Source organism: Corvus cornix, chromosome Z (genome assembly GCF_000738735.6).
Source record: "Corvus cornix cornix isolate S_Up_H32 chromosome Z, ASM73873v5, whole genome shotgun sequence".
Taxonomy (NCBI): Eukaryota; Metazoa; Chordata; class Aves; order Passeriformes; family Corvidae; genus Corvus; species Corvus cornix.
In genome coordinates, this window is record NC_046357.1 from 59,557,343 (window position 1) to 59,566,807 (window position 9,465).

General features: G+C 37.2%; 1 long non-coding RNA gene across 1 annotated transcript; it reads right to left on the reverse strand.

Moving 5' to 3' along the window:
- Positions 1 to 3,743: 3,743 nt before the first annotated feature.
- LOC120411555 lies at positions 3,744 to 9,223 on the reverse strand. The gene is made up of 2 exons (XR_005603957.1): positions 7,002 to 9,223; positions 3,744 to 4,421 (listed from the first exon to the last, which is right to left on the reverse strand). It is a non-coding gene; the product is annotated as an uncharacterized LOC120411555 (long non-coding RNA).
- Between the last annotated feature and the right edge of the window lie 242 nt (positions 9,224 to 9,465).

The window sequence follows — 9,465 nt, forward strand, 5'->3', positions numbered from 1 at the left end:
CATAATACAGAAGCAAGTCTTATTAAAAGTAACTTTTGCCTTTGTTTTCTAAAAAAAACTTAAATGCTACACTGGCTTGGAAGTTATCTACTATCCCATGTTAGGGGTAATGAATTCACATCTGAAGACTTGTCATTTTTACAGCAAGGTATGTCTTATAAAATGTAGGACAAAGATTCTGCTAAATCTTATTTTCTGATCTGTGATCTGATGACAAGTGATATTAGCTGTTGGACAGTGACCAATAAAGAGCTGAGAGCACAGGGCAGGCAGCTCACTCTTCCCTCAGTCTATGCCTTATTTTCTTTCCTATTCTCTTTTTACAGAGAATTATCTGAATACAGCAATTTTGTGACATGTGCAAATATGTAGGTACTCATTACTTCCACAGCTAAGATTTTGCAGTATTTTCTGCTTCTAGCTCCTGTTTCAGTTACTACTTTGGTGAAACAGTCTTCTTTGCCTGAACAGTCTGTCTTCTGCCTTTGCTTACTGGCCCCTGATTCTTCCAAAAAGCATCAGAGGGGAAAGATTTATTTATACAGAAGAAACTACTTTTTTCTGTCATGAACATTACGCCTGGAAACAGTCTTTGTAGAAGGGCCAATCGGGGCTTGAACTAAAAATTGGCTTTGATTTTACTGAACTTTGATGCTCTGAAAAGAGCTGCTTGTTGTCTGTATGGTTCCCAGTCAGCTCACACTGTGTGAATCTGAGGAGTGGTGAGCTGTGCCAACATGTGAAGCCAATTTAGTTGGGTAGTGAAAGTGTGAAGGAGCTCTGTCAGGCCAAGCCAGGACCATTATCATCTTCTTTCCTGAGGGCATGGTAGAAAAGATGGCAGCAATTTTCAGGCTGTTACACCCAGGCTATGACTTGAAGACACCACAAGGCAGAAAACAATTATTTTTTACTTTATTTCAGAGTAAAAATTTCTCCTTTTTTAAACTCTGTAATTAAAACTGACCTTAAAACTGAAGTCCAAATGTCACAGAATTGCTTTCCTATTGATACTGTCATAGTGATTGTTGTAAGATATGCTGAAGTTCATGCATGGTTAAAATACCATTATTCTCTTAGTTGTGGAGGTTTTCCTAATTCCATGCTTTCCTCCCGCCCTACCCTATTGGTAGTGCTGAAACCACTTTGTCTAGGAACTGCCTGTAGTTTAGCTTTATCACCAATATACAAGGATTTGACTGGAGACATATGGTCACCATCAGCTTAGATATTTAATTTTGAGATGACATTCTATTAATCCATCTGAAAAGGGAGAAGCCACCATATAACTGGTTGCAATTAGCCAAACCACAATTTTCTCTAACCAATTCAGTATAAACCAAAAGCCAAAATAGTATTTTAGAATTACAACATCACTCACAGATTTGTATCTCATGAAGAATTCCCAGGGTTAAGATTCAAGCCATACTGTAAAACCAACCCTCAATTACAACTTTTTAGAGAGGAAGATCAGTGGCAGGTGGTGTCTGCTATAAAAGCCTCATTAAAACACCTTCTGTTTGAATATCACAAAAGGGAGTCACCAGATGGAGGCACAGCTCCACATGGTAGCCTTACCTCAAATGAGAGCTTCACCTGACACTTTGGGGACGGCAGGTTTTTTCTCCAGCTAACAAGCCACTGAGGTTCAAGAGAGGATATATTAGGATTAATTGCACTTGATCACTAATCCATTGTAATGCCATATGCTAAAGGCATTGTTCATTGTCAAGCCAAGAGACAGGTAGGGCCCCTCTGGTAATGTAAACTGTCCCCATTTCCACAGATCTAATCTAATTTCACCTCCTTACAGACCTCAGATTCCAGTAAAGATATTTAACTCTTCCTGCTTTGTCTCCTGATGCATTTTTGAATGGTAGCAAATCTGATATAGAAACTAATGATGCTGAAATGCGCTGACGTATTGAAAAATGATTTTTCCTGCTGCTGCTTGCTGAAATGAGCAAAATACTGAAAGGATATTTACTCAATTGTGTGCTCAGCCTCTTGGTCCAAAGGGCCAGTTCTTCCCCCATCAGCTGCACAGTTTAACTTCTCACACCTCCCCTCTCTGCTAGTCCCAAAACACATTTGAAGAATATATTATTTACCAGATGAGAATAATTGGCAAGCTAAATCATGTGTGTAAAGTTTATATTTCTTAAAGGATATGTTGTCACCTTGCACAGCCCTTGGAGTGGGAGTATTTTTTCAGTGGCTTGGCTTTGGCACTGGTCCAAATCATTAAGTGCCAAACAGTGTAACCAGAGAATTTTTCATAGTTCTGTTGTGTGTTTTGTGTTAAGCTACTTTAAAAACTGCCACCCACCAAGACTGTTTCTTAAATCGAGGTGGTCAGTTGGATTAAATATGTAGTGTGTGAATTAGAAGGAAGGCAGATAGGTGTATTGAATTCATATATTTTTTACCAAGTGATATGTAGCGTCCTATGTCACAGAAGGAAAAAGATAAACAAGCCAAAACTTGTAACTTTTGTAGACATTGTGCTAACTGTTCAGGGCAAAAATATGTTTTCGTACTAATCTGGTTTGAGGGCTGATCTACTCAAACTGAGGGAGCAAGAAATGAGTCAGAGGTTTGGTATATAACATCTCATCTTGTGCTACTTTCTTAAGACAACTCTATACTTATAAAATGCCTTCTGTTCCAGAAAGGACTCCAAGTGTGTTGCCAGCTGTACACACTTAAAGATCAATTCAACCACCACTGAAATGTAACCATCTCTGGGGTGGAGCACAGTAGCTCCTCCATTCCATTAAAAGCAAAATACTCTTCTTAGGAAGAGGAAGCAAAAAATGTCTGCTTCAGCTGCAGTTCCAAGGGAAATTGTGTTGGCAGAATATAATTACTGCTGTTGAAAATTGCCCAAGACACTGGAGCTAACATTGTCCACTCCCGGAAAAGGAGCCAGTGGGTCTTTAGCAATAACAGGTGCTCAAGGCCTCAAGTTTGCTTTGAGTTCAGAAGACATTGGCTGACACACAGGACAAAACATTTCCTCTCCATTAAGTAGAATGCCAAGTATCTCTAGCATTTCCAACCCCACCTGTTTCCCTCTCTTCCCAATATCTGTCTTACATGTATTGCAAGGCCAGCTGACTTAGTCCATCTAGTCTGCTCCAAATGTCTTCATCCTTAATGTAAATTTGGCTTCCTTTTAGAACAAGATTCTGATGGTATTTCCAAACCAGTACAAGCTTGTCAAAGCATTTTTCCACTGTCTCTTCTAAGGAAATCCCTTTCAGTTATTTTGGAGTGGTTATTCCTATTTAATTGGGAAAATTAAATATGTTGGCTGAAAACAGGGGTTACCTAAGGTATAGGAATCCCATATTCTTATTTGCTTTCTGACCTGCCTGGGCTTGGACTCATCAGTTGTATGTTGTGAATTAAGGGTAAGGTAGTCCGCAATCTCCACTGTGTATACTTCATGCATATGGGTCTTCATATATACCATCATCTTGTTCCATCCAGACAGGTGCCTTGTCTTGATTATAGATGAATGGATCTGGCAGACTCATAACAAACAAATGATCTCCAAAGCCAGACCAAAGACTGTGTCCGTGAACAAGTGCTGAGTTCAGTGTAAACCTAATTTAACTAACACATAATATTCAAGGAAGTATAGACTAACCTTGGGTACCCAGGAATAGGTTTGAGATTCATAAAATCTTGAAAATATTTAACAAACATTATGTGTAAAAACTGTAAGTGCACATTGATTTTCATTAGCATTCATTTATTTAAAAATTAGACAATTTAGTACAGAAACAGAAAACTGGTATTTGGAATCAGTTATGAGAATCAGCTATGAGAAAGAAGCTTCCATAGGTATGTAGGGTTTTGCCTCCTGTAGAATAGATGGGACATGACATTCCTTGGGTATTTTTATAACTTTCTTGTAAACTGCTTTGAAAAACTGTCACATAATCCTTGTTGTAAGCAGCACCCTTTTTGGCTGTATCTTTTATTCCTAGAAAGCAAAGAGAGTTTCAGAGAAGTCACAGGTGACTATTTTTCCATTTGTTGAAGGAATGTGACTCGTGAGAAAATTGTCTCAAAGCAACAATTCTGCCTTTATGATACTTCTGACAAGTCTGTTGAGATCAAAGAAACAAATGTTGTAGATGAAACAGTAACTCCAGTTTTTAACTTGGATAGATTAGAAGGGTAGCAGGTCATTTTCTGCCAAGCTATTCTTTTTATCGTAGATGACCCTTAGGACATATGCGTGTATTTGATTGTTCTTTCCCCAGTGCAATACTTTGGTCTTCTCCTTGCTGAACTTCATGAAATATCTGTTGGTTCATTCCTCCACCCTGTCAAGATCCCTCTGGCGATGAACAGGGAGGCAGGGCGAGCAGCTGGTGTATCAACCACTCCATCTGGATTTGCATAACCTGCAAAATTGCAGAGGATATGCTTTTTCCCCATCATCCAAAACATTAATGAAGATGTTAAAAGGGATCAGCACTGACTCCTAGGGTTCGCTTCTAGTTACTGGCTATCAACTTTGTTCCCACTGACCACCACTCAGAGCCCAGCCATTCAGAAGTTTTCAATCCACATCACTGCCTACTCATCCAGCCTATACATCAAGAGTTTGTCTGCAAGGATCTAATGAGAAACAGTGTCAAAAACATGAGTGAAATCCATGTAGATAATATCTCTCTCCTTGTCTATCAAATGGTTGTTTCATCATAGAAGGTTATCGAGTTGGCCAGGAGTCCTGGTTTCATCTGGGATAGAGTTAATTCCTTCTCAGTGGGTGGGGCAGCCCTGCATTTTGGATTCAGTGTGAGAATGATGTTGATAACACACTGGTGTTTTGGTTGTTGCTAAGTTGTGTTTCTCCTAAGTCAAGGGCTGTTTTGTGTTTTATGCTCTGCCATTGAGGAGATATAAAAAGGAAAGCTGTGAGGAAGCATAGACAGGACAGGTCATTTGAACTGACAAAAGGAATATTCCACACTCTAGAACATCATGCCCAGTATATGAATTCTGCGAGTTACCCAGAAGAGAGGTTGATTAGAGTTTGGAGATGAGGCCCAACATTGGCCAATGGATGTAGAACAATTGTTTTGTGAATCACTTCTTTTTCCTTTATTTTTTATTTTTCTATTGTTACTCTATTTTATTTTGTTTTAATTATTAAACTGTCTTGATCTCGACCTACAGGTTTTACTTTTGATTTTCCTTCCTTTTCCAGGAAAGGTGTGAGTGAGCAGCTTTGTGGTGAGTAGTTGCAGCTGAGCTTAAACCATGACACCAAGCATCATCAGAGATCTTTTCACACTGGGGTGGTGAAGAGGTGAAAAAAAGCATATGGATTTGGTTGGTATATGTAGAACTGTAGTGGTATGAAACAACCCTAAAAAAATCTAATGAGAGTGAAATGAATGATATTTAAAAGGTAGACTGCTTTGAAAGGTCTTAAGCTTCAAAAGTCAGATGAGACCTATGTAAATATTTTAATTTGCAGTTAAGGTTTGGACTATTGACCCATTAAATGATTTCAATATTTTTTTTTCAACAGACTGACCTGAGGGTCTTGAGGGATGAGAAGACCCTATTGGGTAAACCAATTACAGCATTAATATCCTTTTAAATTGTTAATAATACTAATAATACTAATACTACTAATAATAACAACAATAATAAAAACAACCTTCTAATAATACCTTTTTAATAATTAACCTTTTAATAATAATAGTAACAAAAATAACAATAACATACTTTTAAAGCATTAATAACCCTTTGGTGGGTTAATTTGAAGCAAGAGCAAGAGGGATGTCTGACACCTCATTATTTACACAACAATAGCAAAAAATGATATCACCCATATCAATTTCTTCTGTATTAAAAGTAATGTGCATCTAGATGGTACATTTAATCTGTGCTTCAGAGTCTGTAGAACTATAGTCTATAGCCTAGAGTGTACAACTACTCCTTAACTCAAAACGGGGGAATCCAAAAACCCACCTGGGTTAAGCAAATTTTGCAGGACATAGAGGACCTGGAGAAAAACATTGGTGCCTATATGTTTTTTTTCTCTCAGTGTTACTGGTAATTTCTTTTTCTTCCATTAGAAAGAATTTCTAGACTTCCTCCTTTCTGAACTTCATTTGTGTGCTGTATGGTTCTCCATGTTCAGCCATTTCCACAGTTTCTATATGCCTGTTTCTAGACTCCAGACAAAAGACTGGGCTAAGAACCTGTTGAATTTGGGATTGGGAGAATGGAGATAAACAGGTTTTTGCTGATCCTACTTGACAGTATTTTCGTGTTAGTAGGCATATATCTTTAGGATTATTAAATGTAATTAAAATAAAAACAGTGTCCTTTGTAGTTGCTATTTAATCAATGGTATTTATATTCTGCAACAGATTTCACTGCTGTCATTTTTATATTCCTCTTTCTGGCATTTTTTGTTTCTCAGTTCACCCTTTACCCTAATATTTTACCTTACCCACCCAAGGAAGGAACAAAGGCATTAGAGTCCCAAACACTATTTTAATCCAATTACAAACAACCTAATATTCCTGAAAGAGACAGAATTTCAAACACAGTGCTGCCTTCAGATACAACTTTTTGCGTCACCTGAATGTAACATGAATAATCTTAATTTTTGTAAATGCAGAGAACCTAAAGCCCCCCTTTACTTTTTTTGGCATTTCACATCCTGAAGGATTTACATTAATGGAACATTGGTGAATACTCAAGTAGATAGGCTACTTTATGCATTTAACAAAAGTAATCTTGTGATCTTATGCAAAACTGTCCTTCTGCCAATACAAATAAACAGACTTCTGTGTTACTATTACTTATGATTTGCTAGGAGGCTGAAATAAATAAATATCCATAAATGATATGTTGATAGCCAGTTAATTTGGATAATGCTTTTGTGCTGTGCTTAAGAAACAAAGCTGACAAACTGAAGCCATTGTATGAAAGGTTTAGAGCCAACAAGGAGAACTTACCTTTTTTTGGTCTCCTGATGCATGTGTCCAATGCAGCAAAGATGCAGCAAACTAAATCACTGGAAAGAATGACTCTGCAGCTGATTAATGCATCACTACCTTACCTGTATTACTCTTCATCTCCCAAAGCAGAACATGTGACTTTGCAGTGACTTGTATGCTCCATGTTTTTTCACCATGGCCTGGTGAAAGCAAAGGATTCCATTCTTGCTACAAAAATTTTTGCTCCTGAAGTTATTAGTCATCCTATTATATTCTTATAAACAGTAATAGTCACTTTTTTTTTTCCTAATACTGAGGTGGAATACTTGTATATGTGTGTCTGGCAGAGGTATTCACATACTTGTACCATTATGCAAATAATAAGCGAAATAAGTTACTGTGTTTTCTCATGTATCTTCGCTTTTTTTTCCCCTTCCTTTTCCTACTCTCCCCCTTCCCCCCACGCCTTTCCCATGCTCTTTTCATGTTTCTTTTAAGTCTCAGATGAAACTTATATTACACTGGTCATTCATTTTTTTTTCCCTGTAGTCTTATGGCCCTTCATGGCTTCCTGAATTATCTGTCTTTCTGTTTGTTTTCTGCATTCTTATTAGAGTTGTTGTTAGCTCCATTCTGATGTTTGTAATTTTTGGAAATCTGAATCTTTGATATTTACGTTATCAGCGATCTGACCTGGCTTGCCCACAGCAATGTTCCAACTGTTCTCAGGTCTTTAATTACTAATTATGCAGATGAACAGATTGTGCAAACTCTTTCCTTATGGCCACATTCTGGAGGAGTTTTTAATGAAATGGTGCTGCATTTGAATTTTAAGGAGGTGCCGACCATTTCTTAGTAGGTTTTTTCATGTGTCCTGTACATGTTTGTTGTAGTAATTTATTAACAAGTGATATTTACACATACATATAAAAAAATTCAAACAGATAACATTCAAAAGTGAAGAGGTTGTAAGTGGAAGTACAGGACACAGATTAAAGGCAGGTATCCAGAGGAACCTGAAGACCACCAGGACAGTGGACAGCCTGCCAGTAGAGTACTTGGAGCTGTTAACATTAATGAAACAAATTAATCACTAGTGAGAATTGATTAATGTCATTACACTAGGGATGTCCAGAAAAAGTTAACTTCTGAGGGGAAAGAATTTTGCTATGTTTTACCAACTTTTTTAATGCTTTTTTTTATGCTTTACCAACTTTTGCCCTAGTTTCTGAGAAGCGAGTAACATTGTGACATTCTGTTCAAGGAAATAATATCTTCATGGAAACCTACTTCAATGTCTAGTATCACTGGAAGAAAACAGAACTGATGCTAGTTTGTGTGACAACACTGGGCATAGGATTATGGTTGTATGAAATCTTTCTTTTTTTAGTATGATACAGCAGCGCCCAGAAGACATACTCTTTCTGTTTGAACAAAATACATGTTCATGATAATATTGTGCACCCTACTTGGTCATTTGAAGTAATTTAGAGACTTTGGTGAGTGCAGAAACCTCGATTATCTCTTGCCAGTGTGACCATGGATTTGTAAGAGCCCTAAGGATCCATCCTTACCTCAAAAGACAGGCAAGACTTTTCAGTTACCATACCAGAATACCTTTTCATCACAGAAAAGCCTTTTGGAGATTAGAAAACAAAGAATTTGTTCTTTTCATTGCTTCCCTCCTCAGAGTACTGCAGGGTAGAAAAAGGTAGGCTGCAGCAGGTACAAAAATGGAAAAAGTAAAAACCAGAAACCAGAAGGAAATTTTTCTGTCTGTGAAATCTAAATATGTAAGATTTTTAGAAAAAAGATCACTGTGAGATTCATATTGCCAATGGAATCATCAGAAATCTCCTACTGACTTCAGTATGCACAGACTCCAGTCTTAAATGTTGTTGCCAACCTAAATGCCCACTTAAGTTTTACATATAATTAGAGAGATTACCTGAAAAAAAACCCAAAAAATGGAAGAAAGTTTCAGTTTAACAAACTTACTTCCAAGTCTCATGTCAGTCAATGCAGTGTTTCAGTCAATTCTTTAAAAAGAAAACACTAATTTTTCTTTTCCATGTGAAAAGAAAGTTTCATACAAAGAATGGGTCAAGTTGACTGAAAGTAGTAATATCTGATACTTACTAGAAGCAGCAAAAGTATAAAGGTGCTGTCTGTAGCAACAGGAGGTAAAAGGTTCAGGAAAAGGGGAATCCGTAAAAATAAAATACTTTTAAGTAGCAAATATTAGGACATATTACTGAAAATACTTCTACCATAGGCAAAACACTTAACTACTTTTTGTAAGCAATTTTTATCTGTAGCACTCACAGTATTTTACTAAGTATCATCAGTCTCAAGTTGCAGAGAAACAGACATTTGTAGGGCAAACTGATTAGAGTTAACCCATCAGACCTCTGATAAAGGTGGGGGGAGAATCCTAAATTCCAGATTCTCTAGTATTTACTAGAGCACAGAGACTTGATGG